The following is a 13,376-nucleotide window of genomic DNA, read 5'->3' on the forward strand; positions in this document are numbered from 1 at the left end:
AATTTATGTGCTTTTTTCCTTTGGTTAATAAGCTATGTTTAAAACTTTTGTTTTGAGATATGCTTTTTCTTCAATAAAGGGAGTGTTCAGGACCAAGTGTAAAATAAGTGTTTGACTTACTTTTAGTACTGTGTAATGACGCAGCAGTGTCACTGCTCCTGCTGATGAAGACTGATCCTATTTTGTTCATGTTCATGCATTTGCTTGTACTTGAACAATTGCATGGAACTATGAAGAAGCTGAATTTCAACACTCATAATACTAAACAACTTAGAAAATGGCAACTGGAGAATAAAGAAGGTCTTAATGCTTCAAGCTCATGACACATGAGATTTGGCTTGTCATGTATTTCTGCTTGAAACTCAGAAAAATTGTTTTGATTAGTGGTTATGAAACAGACATGACTTTGCTATGAAAAAGAATGTTTAGTCTTCCTTGATACATTCCTAGTGAAATAGGGATAAAAGCATATCTTTTTCATGGTTGTGTTTTTTTTTTCTTTTTTTTTTTTTTTTTTAATTAATTGTTAGTTAGACAATGAACTGTTCAGAGCATCAGAGCAAAGACAGACTTTCAGAAGTATTTTGTAAAATTTTTGCTCCATTACAGTATACCATCATCACTGTAGTGATTTCATAAATATAGTACTCACCAAATAGTCTGTGTACTTTCCACAGAGCATCAGTGTTTCAATGCGTGCAATGTTTTCTTTTGGAATTTGCATCTAAAGAAAAAGCAAGTATCTTTTGGCATGATACACTTTCTAGACTGTGGTGTTTCTTTCTTCCCCACCCTGAATATACAAGAATACAATTAATAGAAATTCTATGGGTTACTGGTTTCTATCTCTGTTACAAATCACTAGGCATAGTTCTTCATTGCAAATTGAGTTATCTCTGTAAAAAATATCAATTCATGGTATTCAAAGTATTAATTCAAAATACCAGGGCAGATAATTGTAATCTGGAGCCCTGTTTCCAAATCTTTTGGAAGTGTTTGGAGCAATTATTCAGTGTTCTGTCACCAACCCAGACTTCTTCATGTAACATTATACAACTGGCTGAAAACAATGAGAACAGAAACATTAGGAATTTCAACAGTATTTAACAAAACCACCATCTTATCCTTTTTTGACATATAAAACCCAATACTGCATCCCTAAGACAGGGCATCTCTGACTACCGTACAATATATATAATTTCTGTTTGTATATCAACCAATTATATATTTCTGTACAGAGGGACCAATTAGCTACTCCAGTGTATCAGGACTAAGTGTTCTAAACTGTTCATACATGGCTCAGTTTCAGATGTTGCTTTATTAAAACCTAGTTTTTATATGAATATATGTAATAGCACATAAAGTAGAATATATGTAATATAATGTAAGCATAATAGAATTAAGCATATAGTCTTAAGCTAGTTTAAATATCTACATTCTCTCTATGGTCCTGAAAGAGAGCTAGGCATAGCTGAACAGTGACTTTGGTAAAATAATTTATTGTCGAGGTGAATTGCTAATTGTCACTCTGTCTCCATTGACTCAAGAGGTAGTAGGAGATCCTGTCTTGGTTAGGTAAATAGTGTTTTTATGACAAATAATCTGTCAGGGAAAGAAAGTGGACCTAGAGATGCATTTCTAATTATTCAGATTTAATGGGAAAATGGACACGGAAAATAAAAAGTCTCAGAATTATGCTAAGGAAATGAAAGATAGGACCCATATCTACATACAGCAATTTGGCTCCCAGAAAAAAACTTGTAATTTCTCATCAATTGCTAAACTTCCATTTACATTTTAAGGGAAGAATTCAACAGTAAGAAACAAGATATCCGTTACCTAGCACAGTAAGCAGGGAAACACATAAATTAGCCAATAAAGAACAGCAGGGGGAACTCAGACATCTCCTTCACTGCCCAAAATTCACTGGCTATTTGAGTTGGTGATTAAAAGCTTGACAATTTCTGCTTTTAGGCTAACAGTCATTCTCTGTGTGGGGAACTGGATCTTTTCCCCCTCCGCCTCCTTTGAAACACATCTGGAAGCGTCAGTGTTGTCCACCTTTCATATGGTAGCCTACAGCACACATTCAAGATGTAACAGATCTCATTTCTGTGGCTTCCTCAGCCTGAGGCAGTTCAAACCTGCATTTCCCAGGGGGGTGACTTAACCAGTGAAAAGGGAGGGAGCTTTCTCTCCTCTTTTGACAGAGCTTTGACACTGCAGCTGAGAATTTAAGATTTATGGGATGAGAGAGAATAAGCATTAGAAATTCCTTAACTCTTAACCTGCTGATGGGACCGTTGATGTGAGATAGTGTCTTTTTTGCATTCTATTTGTATATTATGAAATGGAAAACACATAAGCCATTGTAGAAGCAGAAAAGAGATTTAAGGACTTTCTTGATCCCAAATCAGTAGTCCACTTACAGGCTACCAGGTCACGCCCCCTCTTCCGCCTTCCCTATGTTCCTTAGAGTCTTTCGTATCTACCTGCGCAGTTCTACAGATTCCGCAAATGTGGAGAACATACATTCTTTCTTTCCCAGACTGGTGGTTAGGTTTTTCCCCTTGGGAAAGGGGAAATTAAGATTTTAATCCAGGGGAAGTATTTGGAGACTTAAGAGAACACAATGTAGTGGTTTTCCATCGTGAACAGAAACTCTAACCACTAATCTGTTACGCAAAATTGAGAAAAAAAAAAACCAAACAAAAACCCCAGACCTACATCCTTATCACTACACCTATGTATTAACAGAGATTTTATACAAAAATTGATGTCACTGTTGCTCTGAGCTTAATTAACTTACAGTGTGGGTTAGCTGTGCTTGAAAACAGGTTCAAGGACATAGACACAGAACCAATTACTTTGTGTGGAGTAGTCATAAGCAGAACAGAGTCTTGACAACCCTAGTTGCAACCAGATGTTGCAGCACAAACAAACAAGCAGGCTACAACAAGGCTTTTACCATCAGTCAGATTCTACTGTCCATGCTGTTTCCTCCCTCCTCCAGAGAACAGACCACCCTGCTCCTCCTCCATCCAACCCCCTCTCCCACACTCCTCAGGGCTATTTAACTACTTAGCAGGAACGAGCTACAGCTGCACATCATCCATGTCAGTCAACCCACTGCCTTCGAGGCAAGGCCACAGCTGCATGTTATCAATGCTAAGCAACCCACTGCCTGCATTCCTCTACACCAAGACAGAACTCTGGGCATGTAGCACATTTTATTAGTTAAAAAATGAGTACTTCTTTTTCAGATGCCTACAAAATTAGACAAGATTTTATCTCACCTTGAACTTGACCACTAAATTGGTCTTCTGGGCTCAGCTGCTTATCGGATCCACATTCAATGCTAATGCTTTAAAAAGAAAATAATGGTTAGAAGTCACACCAAAATTTTGGGAGGTATCTGCAATATTTTTCTAGTATGTGATAGTTCTTGTATGTGTGCATACCACTGCACTATATTGTAGATTATTTTTGTTAAAGAATTCAGTATGTCTATTACTCTGTTGTTTTTTGGCTTCTGCATTTGTATTTTTGATTATATCAGGATAAATTATATAGGTATTATATATTTAATACATTATATATTAAATATAAGTTATACATTTATTATACCAGGATAAACATTAGTGATCTGTCGGTAATAGTTCTATAAAAGTACATTATATTTGGACAGAACAGAAAAAACAAAGTAATACTATTACAGTATGCTCACCACAAGCCAAATGAATCTATTCCTTTGTCTGCATATGAAACCTGTCTTATTTTCAAATGTATTCAAATAATTTTCCTTCAAAATTAAAATATTTTTCATAATGACACAATTCCAATTAACAGGTATTTTTCAGATTTCATATTGAAGTGATCAGTCAAAATAGAATCTTTTGTCCCTCTCCTTCAGAAACTTTTAACAAAAAAAAAAAAGAAACAAAACAAAGAATCTTAACATGTTTGATTTCACAACCACACACAGAGTCATCACTAATTAAGATTCCTTGTCCACCTCATTATATTCATGGTTTCCCGGTAAGAAATGTAAAGCTCTGAGACACATGCAGTGGTCCCTTTTACTCCAATGGAACTTAGATCTTGAATCAAGGCCATGTGGATGATGACAATGTTAGTTCAGACATATTTCTTGAAGCAGTTCATTTGCTCTTTCACTTTTTAATTATTAATGGATTTATAGCAAGCTTATTTGATACATTTTCAGGCCTTTTGAAGCTTCTTTGTTCCGTACTGCAGTTTATCTGCAGAAGACTCTATTAGAGACAAAAGCTGGAGACAACAGTGTGCTATTAAAAGGAATGCAACAGAAAGATGAATACAAAACGTTATGGTGAGGGGAGAAGAAGGTAAAGTGAGGTCCCTCAGTATCCAGAATCCACCTATGGGAAGGTAATGTTCTAAAGGAGAAAGGAAGCAAGAGTTTTGCAGTGCTCCAACAGGAATCCCTCAGACATGATAATCATCCAGATTAACGAGTCTCTGTTATGCTCTTAATGGTAAATGGTAGAGTGTTCACATTGTGTATGCTTATGAGAAGTCTCTGTCTTTTTGTTCCGGCTATCTTTGATATTCCTTTAAGAGGGGATATTACACGTCCGATGAAGATCTGAAAAGCAAGTACTAGAATTTTGGGGGTTGAGGTAAACTGTGGAATCAACCTTCCAAGAAGGAATACTAGACGGTGAAATCTGCCCAGAATGTGAAACTGGAAGTAAAAAGAAAAAGTATGTGTCTCTTGGATAGGTGTTGGCGGGAAAGCAGTGGAGTTGTTAAAATCACTTGGATCATATCTTGATCCATGGCCAGATGCCCAGCCCTTTGCGATAAACCTGTGCAGAACAAATGCTATCTTAGATTTCTGTGTCTCAAGTGATACAAGATTAATGTGAATTGCAGAAAATCTAACTGAGCTTTATATAAAAATCATACTGTATTAAGATTTATTTTAATCTTGCAGTTAAAAACATTCTTACTTTATCACTACAAATATGAAAATAAGAGAGTATTTTCTAAAAATTAGAATATTTCGATCACTTTTTTACAGTTGGTTTATTTGGTCTGCATTATCAGAAACTTTTAATTTTATTCTTTCATACAAGAACTTCTTTAGAAGAACATAACTCCTGGTTTCTTTAACAAATTAATCATTTAGATTTATACATTGACATATTTTTTATTCATAGTTCTAACATAAGCAAATATCCTGTGGCAATCTAACAGTTAAACCACCTATGTGGTAAAAAAAGATAAAGGACAAAAATACTTAAATTAAATGTCAACATTGTCTTTTTTTAATTATATTTCTTCAGAGATTTTATTATAAGCAGATTCTGGATGACTCCTTACTTACAAAGATAACATGAAAATTGGTGTGTAAGGTTTACACAAAAATAAAAATTAATATTTTAAGACAGCTTATGTTGTGCACGTTTTCTAATTGGTTGCTCATCTTCTTAAAGCATAAATTAATTTCAGTAAATTTCTTCCCTAAAGCACTCTAAATTCTGAGCTTATGGTGATCCAAGTTACTGGCTCTAAATAATTTATCTCTACATAAAGCTAACATAAAATTTGGTCTAGCAATTAGCATGACAGGGTTGTTGTCAGATACTTCTACTATATAGGCTAGGACTGATATACTCACTGAAGATGTGATGACTGTTTAACAAGTCTATCTGCCGCTGACAGAAGTCTGCTGTGGTACCATTCTGTGAATTATATAGGTCAATGACTTGTACAGCTTGGTTAATACCTCAAAACCTGTCTTTATGTACTTGCTTAAATAAGATATGGAAGTATGCTTAAGCTGAGTTTGCATCCCCTTTGTGCTGGGTGTCTGTAAATATTTCATTGAATAAGCTTATTGGCAGGATGTTCATGGAAGCAAGTTTTAAGCCTGCATTAAGGAATATGAAAGTTGGACCTTAAGATACGAGCATACATTTGTTCCATACATTCAATTCTCAGAATTATGCATCTAATTAGGAAACAGATGTCATCTGACAAGAGTAGACATAAAAATGAGCAAATTACTTCATGAGAAAATTCCGGTTTTTACACTTAAAAAAAAATGCCTATGCATTTATTACTTTTTCAGCACTCTTCATCAAGTCAAAAAAAGTAAGAAAAGCTAGTAACAATAAAAACAGAATAAAAAATATATTAGCAAACATGTTAAAGACTTTTCACTTTGATTAATTTGAATCTGACATAATTTGTCTAATTTTAAATGCTGAAAGTCAAAACACAGGAATTTTCTACTAGCGCATGCATATTAGTGTACTGAATCACCAGAAATATCCAATCTTTACTATGAAGCACAGAGTAAGCATGATATTACCAGGTAAACAAGATACAGACTCCTGAAGGAAAAGAAAAGTTTCAGGTCACCCTTGCAAGTAAGTGTATCACATGACCGTAGAGGAATGAAATTGGGTTAATTAGCATTTATACTATACAACTGTGGGCTGTCTTCAGGGGTGGCAGGTTGATGTAGATAAGGTGCAGCTGTGGCTGGTTCTGTTAAGTGGTTGCAAGGCAATGGAGAGAGAGCAGCCAAGGAGGAAGCAGAGAGAGGAAGAAGCAAGAAGAGAGCAAGATGGCCCTGGATGAAGCAAGATGAGGAGAAGGCAGCAGAGGAACTGGCACGAAGAGTATGCTGGTATGAGATTGTAAAAGACCTTGTTGCAGCTTGATAGTTTAGAGAGTGCGGCAACACATGACAAGATACAAACACTATGCTCTTTGAGTATTGTTTATGCTACCAATAGTGAAAATCTATTACTTTTTTCTTCTGTGTGTGTGTGTATGTATGCGTGCAGTGACATGGGTCAGTTGTAACTGTGTATTAGTAATATTTTGGTGTATGTTGTAATTAGATAACTTTAAAACACCAGGACTTTTAAGATCAGAATATAGAATTATAGCAAGTTAGTAAGAATTCTTATATGCCATTGAACGTCTAGAGACACATGCAGTTCCAAAAAGTGCATGTTCATTTGAAAGTGTTAGCAGTTAACATTTCCATGGTTATTCACATAGTTTCCAGGTATACTCCAGAGGCTATATCTATGCTAGTAAAAACAGAGCAAAATCATGCCCTGGAGTGCTGGTTTGTAATGATCCATAGATATGTGCTTTGATGTACAATACGTAGGGATGGTTTGGGGGACAACAGGCTAGCAACCTTACCCAGTAGTATTATCAGTAAGGCTATCCCTCTCTGGGAGAGGGAGACACTTCAATCATATAGAAAAGAGCTATGTTTCTCCCTCAAGGGTCAGAGAACAGCCTGTCGCCTTTCCTGTTTGTTTGTATAGACATTACTAAAGACTAATGTTTGTCAGTACACTGGGGAAAACCTGATGTTATAGTTTTACTAAAAAAATTAATGGAAACTTAATTTTCTTCCTGAAAAACTTAAGTGTCTAATAACACAGGAAAAGAAAAAAAAAATCCGAAGATTGGCTAGAGCAGCAGTAGAAAATACAGAAAATCCATGAAGGACATGAGTTTTGACAAAATAAAAAAAAAAAGCAGCAACTGCGCTTAGTAATTTTCTTACTATATTTCTTCATGTTTTCGAGCAACCACATGTCTCTTGTTGCTTAGTGGTAGTATTTGTAGTGTGCCTGTTTTGACAAGAACTGTATTGTAGGAAGACATTTACAACCTGAGACAAGAAAAGCTCTGGATTAAGAAAAAAAATATTAAAATGTTAAAATCTAACTGAGAGGAGAAACAGAAAATGATGCCTTTTAGAAAAAGACCATCCTTCAGCCTTCCAGGACTTAATTCTGCCTATCCTTTCTTCAAGCTGAAACACCAAATTTGCAAAATGTGATGCAATATATAAATATTTATATTTTGTTATATTCTTAAGTATAAGAAACAATGCTCATTGATGTTTATGGGGCGGCTTGTATTTTATAAATGTAAAAGTGTCACAGCCTGCTAGAAGAACACTAACTGCAACCACAGAAAGAAGAATGTAATTAAGAGATGCCCACACTGTGCCTTAACAGCTGGCTTTGCATATTTTTCCTGATTACAGCAGGGGACTTACAGGAGGAAAGCTGTGCAGAATGGATTTGAAAATTTTTGTTTGAAGACAACACATTGCCACTATGGTACAGACTACTTTTATTACCATGTCTGGAACTTGTCATTAGAGCTTTGATTAAGTTCCTGTTTCTAGGAGAATAAGACAACTGTGGCATGACAGTAATTTGAGATTACTAGATAGCTTTTTTTTCACTTCAGTTAGTAAGGCTGCAATCCAAGACATGAAGTACAGAATGCATTCACTGCATTTGTTAGTGACTTTTTTTCCTGACAAAGAAAAAAAACCCAAAAAAACCCTCTTGGTATATAACTTGACTAATCAAAGAGACAACATGCAACCCATTTTTAGATCTGTTGACAGACTTTCATACTCTTATTTCTAAGCTTGGATTTTTTCTGCAGTCATCTCAAGCAGTAATAAACGATATTTTTCTTGTAAGATTTTACTTAATTAAAAAAAATACAGTGAAAGGAAGCCACTTAAAAATATCAAGAAAGATGGTTTCTATTCTGATCTGTAGTATATAATATTTAAACTAATTTTAATCTCTCAGAGCCAGTATAATTATTTATGATTTATTTTTCTGAAAAAAAGGTCTAAATCTGAGGCCAAACTTCAAGCAGTTCCAACTTGTGAAAGCCTATTAATCAGAAGATTACAGCTATTCCCTGAAGATAATTATGGTTTTCAGTCAGGTCATGACATGCCATAAAACAACATCCAGGGAGATATTACCCTTTATACAAATTACCTTTTTGTTCCTTCCAGAGGGATCACTGATGGCATTTAACAGTTGCAAGTTAATTTGATATTGTTTTTCTGCATGAAAATATGTAAAAGTTGCTAACATTTTGCGTGTAAATGGATAGAAAGAAAAAGAACACATGGCAAGCCTAATGCAACATGAGCATAGAGTTATGTCATGTTTTAAATGAGATCTGTTCAGATTTAAGTATCTGCAGTAGATCATAAATGGTTTTGTAATTTAGTTAACAGAATTTCCTAGAACAAAATGTTTAACTAGCCTTGTTTGTAGAACATTCTTCCCTGAGTACAGAGTAATAATTTTGCATATTGCTGTAGGTGCTTGGTTGCTGTTGGTAATTCAATCTGCATTTGAAGTCCATTCTCAGTATTATTTGTTGCTGTGAACCCAGTCACATCAATGCCACTATGGAGAACTTCCTATAAGCTTCTGATGTAAGGACCACTCTGGAAAAAAAAAAAAAAAAAGGAAACTTCCTTTTTTGATCCTTTTAATCTTAATTTAGTGACTTCTTATATGCAGCTTTACTGCATGAATTATTTTGAAAAACCCACTACTATTTATTACACATCTTGATATTCCAAGATGAAAGATGCTATAAATATTAAAGGCATTGTTATTATCATTCTGCAATTTAAGAACATGGAATCCTTCATGCTTTAACTGACTCATATGTAAATTCCACATATTTTGTCATTTAGCAGTTATGCTATAAAAAATAAAGGCTTGAAACTATATTTTTTCATTAGCATAAGTGTTCTGATATGAATATTTTGCCAATACAATTAAGTTTAATACAAGAAATTGCAAACTAGAAATCATTAAGCCATTTTTTCTATCCATCCTTTGTGGAGTTTGAAATAGTTTGCATGACACATTGGCTTCACATTAACATTATATGAGTTTCAAGAAAGGTCATGATTAGTTTTGGACTACTACTGTTCTAGTTCTCAAAATCTTTTGGAAAGTGGATGGGCATATCTTTTAAGGTGTCACAAAAAGATAAAAAATGGAAATTAAATGTCATGTAGATACTAGCTACCCCCAAAGCACACTGAAAAAGTAGTACAATTTATTATGTGCCTCAAATTGTATGTTTCTGGATAGTTTTGATAAGGGTGAGTAGCTCAGTGCTTTTGTGGTGCCTAAACATGAAGAGGATCTGGAGTCGGTATTTCATTCATCTAGACCTCTTGGAGATCTTATCTGATGGGTAGATTCTGAGTATTCTCATTATACAATGCCAAGTCTGTATAACAGAACAATACATAATTTCAATGAAAAAAATAATTATTGACCTATTAATTATATACTAATGTAGTTACCTGGGAGAGAATTTTAGGGGTTCATCTACCTCTTTTATGTCCTAGGATCCTTTTCTGGTTATCAGACAAAGAACACATGATCCTAGAGCTCAGTGACTGATATAAGGTACTCGATTTCATGTCTGAGATATGTTTGACATTTTAGGCAGTGATAAATTAAGGGTAAGTACAGAATATTTCTGAGACAAAAATCCGGATCTCTTTTCCTGAGCATCTATTGACTCTTTCCATTGCTTTGGAAACTCTTTATTCACTGTTAAAAAAAAAAATAATTGTAATTTTAAATTTATTGTAAAAGAAATGTAGGTACCTTAGGACACCTGCAGAACTACCTGTTTGAATATGCTCCCAAAGAACATTATCTCATCAAACGGACTGTAAATTACAGACTACAGAACTGAGAAAAACATTTCTACTACCTACCTAGCTTCTCTCTATCAAAACTGCACAAAGCTTATGATAACTGTGTTAAAACAAAATTAAGCAAAACAAAACCAACCAAACAAAAAAAAAAAATCCCACAAAACAAAAACCCAGTAATGAAGATATAGTTCAGTACTGCAAAAAGGAGAAAATATAAATTCCCAAAAGAATTATTAATCTCACAGAAAGCCAAAGAAGGCTCCAAGACTAGAAGTCAAATTTCAGAAAAATACATGTCCAACATAGACTGAAGAGCTGTTATCTGTTATAAACAAACTGCAAAAGGAAACATTAAGTATTTTATTTCTTTTAATATTTCTTTCAGATCAAGCAATATTTTGAAATTTATCCTTTGCCAAAGTTATATGACCTGTTTATTTAATAGATCATATTAAAGATCAACTGTTTCTGTCATGTCTCTAAAATATATACATATGTAAGCGTTGCTAGCTGTAAGAAACTGCTAAAGTGCTCAAGGAAAGGGTTTATGCCTATGCATAGATTAATAGTATGTTTTAACCCACTGTAACAGAATTTGTTAGTGATTACTGTGGTGGAAACTACTGAAACAATTTTCCTTAGAGGCTGGATACAGATTGTGTTGAGTTTCTTTGAAGGAATTTCTTATTCTGTGGAGAATGCACAAATGTCTTTTCTAGCATGGTTAAAATAATTTATGCTCTCTTCAGAACAAATAATCCCCTAGATGAACAATATATCTTGTTGTCCTGAAGACAATGTGCACATTCCATAGTTTAAAGTAGTGAAAAATAATTTAAACATATTCAGATCCGATGTGAATGTTACGATCTTGATCTTTTAAATATAACTGCTGCTTGAACTACAACCAAATTCCAAAGTTCAGCTGTATACCTCAAACACCAATCCTGCCAAGAAGGTGGAATCCAAGATTTGCACCAACCGTACATCATGCACACGTCCAGGTTTCCATAAACACAAGCTCATGGACCAGACATCTCACAACAGATGACCTAAAAATAGTGCCCTTCTCAGTTGTTCTCATGCGTGTACTTGGTATGACTGCAGATTCATACTGGTACCAGTTTTGTCATTTATACTGATAAAAAAGCAGCTAAGAGTTGTTAACAAGTTATTGGTGATCCATGTTGTCAAACCCAAGATGTATGTAGCTCGACTGATTTTACTAAGTTTAACTAAATCTAACTAGTTCTCTATTATAAGTATTTATAGCAAAACACAAGTCTTAAAATGGTCAGGTGACCTGGATCTTTAGAAAGCCTATTTATCTCTCTCAGCTACAAAAGGATGCCAGACTGCTACTTCATGTACAAGTCTCGATAATAGTAGACATCTAAAGTTAAGCCCTCCCCAATTGGAGGGGAGTTTTCAGGGTATTTCAGAAGATGAAAAATATATCTTACAGAGACGTCTGAGAATCTTATTTATCTTATCAAAAAAAGGTTAGGAAAGGACCTAATACACATTTCCAAGTCACCTAGAGATAGGATTTATGAGATCACCTAAAGATATGAAAGCAGATCGAGAACCCCTAGCTGAAGGCTGAATGCATACTATTACTTTTCTTTTTTTAAATAAGAACAATTTTCAACAAAAGAGGTTACCTGAGACTGAGGTGCATTCTCCTCACCCGTGAAGATTTTTAATTTAATGTGAAAATGTAAAAAACCCCAACAACTGTGGCACAGAGAATGAGAATCTCTGTAAATCTATCATGTGCAAGGCGTGCAAGTTGATGCTAGAAGTCCATTTTCACTTTAAAAACTGTTAATATGTAATTAGTGTTACAGCCACTGCTAGGGTTTAATCCCTTGGAATGTACCTGTTTCTGTACTTGGATCCTTTCTATGCTTTCTAATCTGACAGGTTTTCAAGCCTTAAAAAAGATCTTCTGTTTTAAAATTTTGTTTTAAAGCCATCTTACAAGCTTTTAGTTACATAGATTTACTGCTATTAATAAAAATCAAAACATTTTAATGGTATTTTATATGCTACTGACAAGATAATTTTATCTGAAGAATTTGCTGGCCTCTTCTTTGTATTAGACACTCATGACATAAAAGAAGACAGATGTTTCACAGATGTAGGAGAATAAGAGATCATTAATAATTAAGATAGTTTCATAATTGCATAAACTGTATAGATAAGTACCACATAAGGAATTTGTTCTACCACATCGGGACATAAAGAAACATGACATTAAAAACTGTTTTTTTCCCTCTGCTATGTTCTGCATATGCAAATTCTGATTGCGGACCTCTTTGTGTGTGCACATTTATTTTTTCTGTTTATTTTCTTTTAACATAAGTCCCTGAAATCTCTAGCTACTTTGATCATGCATTTTTGACAAGCAGCTTTTGTTTGTTCCCCCTCCAGGCTCACATTCTCTGCTGTGTTATGTCACTGCTGGTTGTGTCAATCATGCATCTCAACAACAAGTACTGTTAAAGAAGAGCAGAGAGTGATAGTTAAAATGTCTAATCAATTATAAAACATATGTTATAATATAACGTTAAACCACACATAATTCTTGTAGCAGTATAGATGTGTTTAAGACCAGCATGTGCATTCTAATCACATTGCATACATAATGGTGATTCACACAAATGATATATATTATGAAGTTTTTTGCAAAAGCTCTGTCTATTCCTTTTTTGATAAGTTTTGAAATTAGAATGGTGCAAATTTTCTAAAGCTCAAAAGTTTTCAGTAATATCTTGTGGTGGGAAAGGAAGAAAGGAAAAATAATGTTCTGGGAAAGGCAAATAAACAGGGA

At 34.4% G+C, this 13,376-nt stretch overlaps 1 long non-coding RNA gene across 4 annotated transcripts in view; it reads left to right on the plus strand.

The window, feature by feature from the left end:
* Nucleotides 1-13,376, plus strand: part of LOC308059467 — a 149,067-nt gene that overhangs the window by 118,442 nt on the left and 17,249 nt on the right. For all 4 annotated transcript variants that reach the window (XR_013926255.1, XR_013926256.1, XR_013926257.1 and 1 more), the window contains one exon: nt 1-13,376. This exon is cut by the window's left edge and continues 25,235 nt beyond it; it is cut by the window's right edge and continues 17,249 nt beyond it. This is a non-coding gene — a long non-coding RNA (uncharacterized lncRNA).

Source organism: Falco punctatus (assembly GCF_963210335.1).
Source record: "Falco punctatus genome assembly, chromosome: 2".
Classification (NCBI taxonomy): domain Eukaryota; kingdom Metazoa; phylum Chordata; class Aves; order Falconiformes; family Falconidae; genus Falco; species Falco punctatus.